A 7,569-nucleotide genomic window follows, 5' to 3' on the forward strand; every position below is an offset into this window, starting at 1 on the left:
CTTGTCTGAGCGACTACCAGGCCTATGGTTTTTAAAAGTCATATGTTCCCTGACAAAGACATTCGAAAATTAAGAATGTTTCTTGACTAATTTTGCAAACTCCCTTCATTCAACCCTTGAAGACATTGCGGTCTGATGCGCTATGTAGATCGTTTCTCGTACCATTTAATTTCTCAGAATTTAGGTCTACTAGGCCTACAATAACGTCCTCACCAAATACATCTTTTATTTTTAGTTGATCAACCACAAAGAGTAGCATAGGCCTACTGTGCACAGTGCACAGACGACTGTAGCAGCCCAAGGTAACCAGTTGTTGTAGATGAGAGGCAACCCCTTGTTTCAGATAGCCTGGACAACATGTTACCTGGGTGTTGCCTACGTTATTAATTAATGGTAGCCTACAATAGTTAATTGATTAGCATCATTCGCAACATATTAGTTTGCTCAAAGAGTAGGGAATCGGGATGGAGAGAGTCACGCGTGTGTTGCTTTTGCGGGATCGAATCCAGTTTAATGCTAGTTTTCAAAACATATATTTTTTTACATGTCTTTTGTCCGAGTGGCTGTAATGTAGCCAAGCGCTCATGGCGTATGAAAAGCTACTTCAAACCGCCTAAAACAACTTGTTTGTGAATGTCTGACAACTGCTGCAGCGCATGCAAGCAAGGAAACCAGAAGGCACACAACACCGGAACGATTTTAAGGCTATTTCGCATAGGCTACTCAATGGTGCTATTTCACACGCATTATAGCGACCCCCGCTCACCGGGGTTAGGTGGAAGGTGTTAATAGACGATTGGCGTAGCCTACAGTGGACTAGGGCTGTCAAAATTGCTCAAAAATGACGTTCGAATATCCCCTCTAAAATAAACACATGTATTCAAATATATTGGAATATCTAGGCTATATTATTTGTGCATTATGTCAAGGACGCGCATCATGTCATCTGTTTTTAACTTTTTGTATGGTTATTGCTTGACAGGGGGGATCCCAAGCAGCTTTCAGCCATAAGGCATTTCCTAATTCACCTGACACTGATATTCAAAATGTTGAAACTATTTCGGCATAGCCTATAAGCAGTTTAATTAAATGTAATGTTAGTTGTAAACAAACGGGCTACTTGGTGAGGCTTGGCCTCACAGATGCGCTCGTGCCTTAAATGGCAATACAAATCTTCACGATAGGCCTATTAACTGACCGCCCGATTGAAGTTGGCTGGGGGGCAGGGGGGCCATCAGACATTTGTTCCCAAGGGTCTATGAATTGTTAATCCGGCCCTGCCCCCAACGAACGCAACTTCCCACCTCTGAGACAGCTTAAAAGAAGTCTAGAGGACTCCTAACTCACTAAGACCTACTTATTGTAGGCTGCGCAAACCACAGGCCTTTCTTTTGGGCAAGCCTGCATTGGAGGCAGGTCTTCTGTTGAAGTTATATAAATCCTGCGCTAACAGTAATCCTCCTACCCCCGCTACCACAGCTGTGGATAGTGTGGCATGCTCACGCTTTATGTCTCCTTCTTGCAAACTAGGCCTATAGCCCAACCATTTACGTCTTCAAAAAATAACAACTTGCCAGATATGCCTTCATATCTTTTGGGCTTCATTCAGCATTTTGTTCTTGCACTGGAAATGACTTCTACATTTGCTGCCTGTTGCATCCTTTCTGTTTGTATTGTTTAGAAAATGTTTGACGTCTTGAGTCAATGCATTAAACATTGTTTGCTGGTAACCAGCCACAAATAGCCTACAGATTCTTGCGTGCATACATTCTCTTTTCTCTCCAAAATGTGCCCGTTCTATAGGCTGGCCAAGTGCGTAATTCTGCGGCATAAAGCAGATGTATTTGTTTATTGTACAGAAAAATAAAAATAACCTGTCAAGCAGTCAATTGACTACATTGCAGTCAATAAGTAGGGCAAATTACGAAACCAAAACGTGGGTCATAGTTGTCTAAGCCTCTGCTGTGAGGCCAAACCCATGAACAAAGACGCATTGATATCTGCAATAGTTTTTTTTTTGGCGAAACAAGCTCACAGCCGAATGATGGCACTGAAGGGAGAGGCAACTGGCATGTGATCTCCCCACGGGCCAATGGATGTACAAGTTTTCTCCTGTGCCTACGACATTTAATCCAGTGTTTTGTCAAGTTGCAAAATGCTATTCGTTTTAACAAACTTTTATGATAGTATGAAGTACTTTTTGTATAGGGTACTATCTTAATTGCTTTATACTCAATACTTGACCAATGGCTATTGCATCTGTCTATTGAAAGTGAGAATGTGGCATGTGATCTACTGTGTAGGCTTCATAAAATAAAATAAACAGACTGCTAATGGCCTACAAGCTGATCTGGGGTGCGTTTCCCGTACAACTACGGAGGTTAGCTTTTTACTAACAGGATGCATCGTTCAACTAACCAACATGTAAGTTACGACTGTTTCCCAAAACTGTCATACTTACATAGTACTGTAAGTTTGGACCATGATAGTTTCCAAACTTCAGTAGTCTGGACTAAGGTGGTTAATGACGTTTAGTAGCACGTGAACGGGCACCTGCACATACTTCTGTGGCGCATTGCGCTAAGGCCGGCAGATGACAGCCGCCGTTGCACAGCAGTTACCAGTCCCCTGTCCAAGAGTTCGAATCTGGGTTAAGATTTTGACAACAATATTGACATCGTTGTTTACCTAAGTTTATCTTTTGTGCAGATCATATTATCAAAATCAGAATCAACCTTCTTGGCTTGGTTTGCGTAAACTAACAAGGACCCCCCCATGAAAATCAAAGGCTACATATTCTCAGCTGACTCGTCAAAAAGTGCGCACCACCTTATTATTATCTGCAGGTGTGTGACTTTTACCTACGTGCACATGGCTGCAAATTGACTTAATTTATGTATTTTCTGCCTTGGGCATTTTAAAATATGGATGTATGGTGGTTAGAAGTGTAAATATCAATTAGAAACCTAAATATATTTATATTTATTAATTTGCAAACAAATAACTGGCGTCAGTGACGTCTTTGACATGAAGATCCCTGGAACTATGCTTCTACTAGCATTCTACCACAGGTCGAGAGGTGTAGTTGTAACTACACAACTTTACGCTAGTGATTGCGAACGTTCGTTGCTACTATGGTTTTGGGAAACACTAATGTAGTGTAACGATGCATTGGACTATGTAAGTTCCAAATATGAATGTAATTCTGCGGCATAAAGCAGATGAATTTGTTTATTGTACAGAAAAATAAAAATGACATGTCAAGCAGTCAACTGACTACATTGCAGTCAAGAAGTAGGGCAAATTAATTTACGAAACCAAAACGTGGGTCATAGTTGTCTAAGCCTCTATAGCGTAGCCTGTTAAAAACGTCGCAGAAGCCTACCCAAGGCTACAGATTAATTCTCTACTGGCTCAATTATCACACCACTGTTTTGATTTGCGTAGTTGCGTTAACCCAACACTGACAATAATGTAGACAGCAAATTTCGATTTCCGTTACCACCGTGTAGTCAAGCCTTAAGCCATACCCAAGTAGCCTAAATCGAGGTAAATCGAGCTTTTTCAGAAGGGGCGGCAGGCAGAGCGATGTACAGTGGCAGAGCGACGCACAGTGGCTGAAAGTGGTACTAAAGCTTCACGCAGCTTCACGCCTCATAATGCGTGACTGAAGTGGCCATTTGAAAGCGATGCCCACTGTAAAAGCACTTGAGAAATCAAAGAACATGATTCTCACAGCACTTTTCCTCTCGGGCATCATCCACGCCCACTTTCTCCTGGTATGCAAACTGTAACGGGTCTAGTGCATGGCGTACCTGGGCTCTGAGCATACCTAAGACAAGTCGCTCCATTGTTTTCATCACATGTGATGTAAGAGCGACAGGTCTGTAGTCATTAAGCTCACTAGGGTGTGGCTTCTTAGGGACAGGGGTGAGACATGATGTCTTCATTCTGCCTTATTGATGTGCAATAAGTTTCTTAAGTTGAGCTCTCACTTGATCTGTTGTGATGATGGGGGGTGCATCTGGGATCTGTGTGTCTGATGGCTGTTGACTGAGGTCGTTGTCACCTCATTGTTCATGACCGCCATGTGGGGAAGGGGTGCAATATCCAGTGATGGTGGGGGTATGATGGCCTGTGATGATGAAGGTGAGTGTTGCACTGGTATTCAGGGGGGGTGGGGGATGACCATCTCCTTGATGTCCCTGTCAAGACTGCCAGAGTCGTGGACACCTCAACAGGCACAGGCAAGGAGGTGTCAGGCGGGGGCAGGGCGTGAGGTGATGGTGGCTTAGGTCGTTGGGTGTCACCGGGATGCAGAGCTGGAGAGACTGGGAGGTGGGGGTAAGGCAGGCACGCAAACAAGAGCCGTGTCTGAGTCAGCTGGGGGTGGTGGACAGACCACCGCCATAGGAGCTGGAACAGGGCTGTCAAACCTGTTGTAGAAGTGGTTCAACTGGTTTGCCCTGTCCAGGTCCCCCTCCACAGAGCTGTTGCTCTTCTTAAGGCCAGTGATAATCTTCATGCTGTCCCATGCCTCCTTCATGTTGTTTTCCTGCAACTTCTGTTCCACCTTCCTTCTGTAGTCCTCCTTAGCCTCCTTCAGCTTGACTTTGAGTTCCCCTTGCACGCGCCTCAGCTCTGCCATGTCCCCCTCTCTGAACGCCATCTTTTTCCTATTAAGAAGGGTCTTGACATTGCTGGTTATCCAAGGCTTGTTGTTGGGAAAGCAGCGTACAGTTCTGGTGGGAACAACAATGTCCATACAGAAGTTCAGGTAGTCAGTTGTGCACTGTGTGACCTCCTCTAAGTCCTCTCCATTCTGTAACACACTCCAGTCAGTGCACTCAAAGCAGTCTCTCAGAGCCTCATCCGCTTCAGGTGTCCACTTTCTGAAGGTGCGTGTGGCAACTGGTAGCCTCTGTACTTTGGGCTTGTACATTGGCTGGAGATGAATGAGGTTGTGGTCTGACTTTCCCAGTGGGGGAAGGGGGTTTGCACTGTATGCATCCCTCACGTTTGCATACATAAGGTCTATTGTCCTGTTTTTCCTTGTAGGGCAGTCAACAAACTGGTAGAAATTTGTGAGTGTGGAATCCAGTGTTATGTGATTGAAGTCGCCAGAGATCACAAAAAAGGCATCAGTGTGTTGGGTTTGAAGCCTTGCGATTGTGGAGTGGATGACGTCGCACGCTGTATCCGGGAGAGCTTGAGGTGGAACGTAAACACAGACAGCAATTGCGTGCGAGAACTCCCTCGGCATGTAGTACGGACGGAGACTAACCGCTAATAACTCCACATCCTTGCAGCATACAGTTTCCTTCACTGTAACATGTCCGGGGTTGTACCATCTATTGTTTATGTACAGCACCAGTCCACCTCCCTTCTTTTTGCCAGAAAGTTTACAGTCTCTGTCCAAACGAGCTACACTGAAGCCGGGCAGCTCAACGTTAGAAGTAGGGATATGGTTTGTTAGCCACGTCTCCGTAAAGCATAACAAACTACATTCCCTGTACAACTTCTGGTTTCTTACCAGGGCATCCAGTTCGTCAGTCTTGTTAGCCAGTGAGTTCACGTTTCCCATCACAATCGATGGAACTGAGGGCTTGTATCTCCACTTCTTCTCCCGACGCCTCGTCTTCACTTTTACTCCCGCTCTGCAACCCCGAATACACCATAGTTCCTCTGGGATGTTGTCGCGAACACAGCCAGCATTCCATCGTAGTGCAATCAGCTGATTCCTTGTGTACACAAGTTTGCTGCTGCTGGAGCGTTGCAATATGTCCGTATCCATAGGATAGAATAAAACACTCTTCAAAGTGTGTAATCCAAAAAGTTGCGAAGTAAAAAGTAAACAAAATACGTAGAAACAAACACAAAGACTTACATGTAGACTATAACTACACTGTAACAAGATTCTGTGATTTTCACAGCATCACTGCTGTTTTTGAGAAAAATGTGTACTGTATTTGTGAATACAGTATGTTGCTGTAGTTTTGCTATGAATTATGGTCAAAAATGGTCAAACTACAGTAATAAAAATTTGCTGCGAATCATAACACAGTAATAAATCTGACTCCTCCCTCACTTGTCAGCTTTTTGAACATTTTGAAAAAACATGGCGGAAAATCAGTTGGGGTTTTCTGTTTTCTTTTTGCACATAAATACAAAGTTAAGCTCCCAGATAGCAAGGTGACATTGATATTATGTTGATTTTCCATCCAAATCATCATTTTGAAAAGATATTGAAAAGTCATGGATGTATGGTTTACTGGGAAATTTTGACGTGGTGATTGAAACGTGCACCGTGCGACGACGTTTGAACTGTCCGGCGGCGGGAGATCATTTTTGAGCAACAGTTCAGTCAGTCAGTCCAACGGTGTTCAGCACTCTGTCAAGTTCGCAGCTCCACCTTAATGGTAAGCAAGCATTTGTTTATGTAACGTTAATGTTTCATTGTGAAATTGTACTACATTAAATTCGGGCATGTACAGTCTATGTACGTTGTACTGTCTAACTTACAAACTCATCCATGCTTGTTGGATCAACTAAGTAAGTAACGTTAGGCTAGCTATCATAGTTGCTGTTGCTGTGAAGGTGGCATTAACGTTAATGTTTTATGTTACGTTAACGTTTTGGCAGTCTCATTTATATTAGGCCTACCTTAGTTCTCAGTAAGTTACAGTTTATTATATTCATATAATTTATATAAAACATTCGCTAGTAGTGCTAGGCCTAGTATGTTACTGTCACAATGTTAGGCTGAAGATGATGTGCTGCTGGTTAACGTTAACGTGGAGGTTTAGCTGCTACCAGCTAACTTATGTAACGTTAACTCATCGTAATCAGTACATATCTATGTGTTGCTGCAAGCAAACATCATCAATGAGCTCACCCAGCTGGCTAACGTTAGCAGCTAAATATACCTTGCGAAACTGAGTTATGCTAACACCATCTTCAGCCTGGCATTTTGACAGTAAACTCAAAAAACATACAGTATATATATAAATGATTATTCTAAAGTTTCACTTGTAAGTAGCCTTCAGTTTCAGTTGAAATTGTTATCTAACACTGTTTATCTTTTTTTCTTCTATTTCTGCTAGGTGCTGCTTCACTCTGCTACTGGTGGTGGATCAGGCTGACTGCAACCGTTGGTCTAACGTTAGGATGCAGCACACGAAAATTTCTAAACGGGAAAAAAGTGAATAAATGTACTTGCTTTTCAAACTGATAACAAGTTGTCAATGGTTATTTATGCAAGTTTGTGTAGCCTAAACCATACCTAGGCCTAGTCAAATTTATCCTGGCTGTAGATAAAGCAGGATATGAATTTCCCAAAATTACTGTATATAATATTACAGCACTGGTATTACTACTGTACTAAGTTACAGTATGATCCATAAGTACTGTGATTAAAAATACGGTAGACAATTCAATACTGTATACATTACAGCACTGGTAGTACTACTGTAGTTTGCATTTACAGTATCAGGCATAGGTACTGTGATTTCATATACAGTAGGTGTACTGTAGAGTGAAATACAGCAACTTGCTGGTTATTTGCTGCCA

General features: G+C 42.9%; 1 long non-coding RNA gene across 1 annotated transcript; it reads left to right on the plus strand.

The window, feature by feature from the left end:
- Positions 1–6,358: 6,358 nt before the first annotated feature.
- LOC121720142 lies at positions 6,359–7,234 on the plus strand. The gene is made up of 2 exons (XR_006034454.1): positions 6,359–6,419; positions 7,104–7,234. It is a non-coding gene; the product is annotated as an uncharacterized LOC121720142 (long non-coding RNA).
- Positions 7,235–7,569: the final 335 nt, after the last annotated feature.

The sequence above is a fragment of the Alosa sapidissima genome, chromosome 10, assembly GCF_018492685.1.
Source record: "Alosa sapidissima isolate fAloSap1 chromosome 10, fAloSap1.pri, whole genome shotgun sequence".
Classification (NCBI taxonomy): domain Eukaryota; kingdom Metazoa; phylum Chordata; class Actinopteri; order Clupeiformes; family Clupeidae; genus Alosa; species Alosa sapidissima.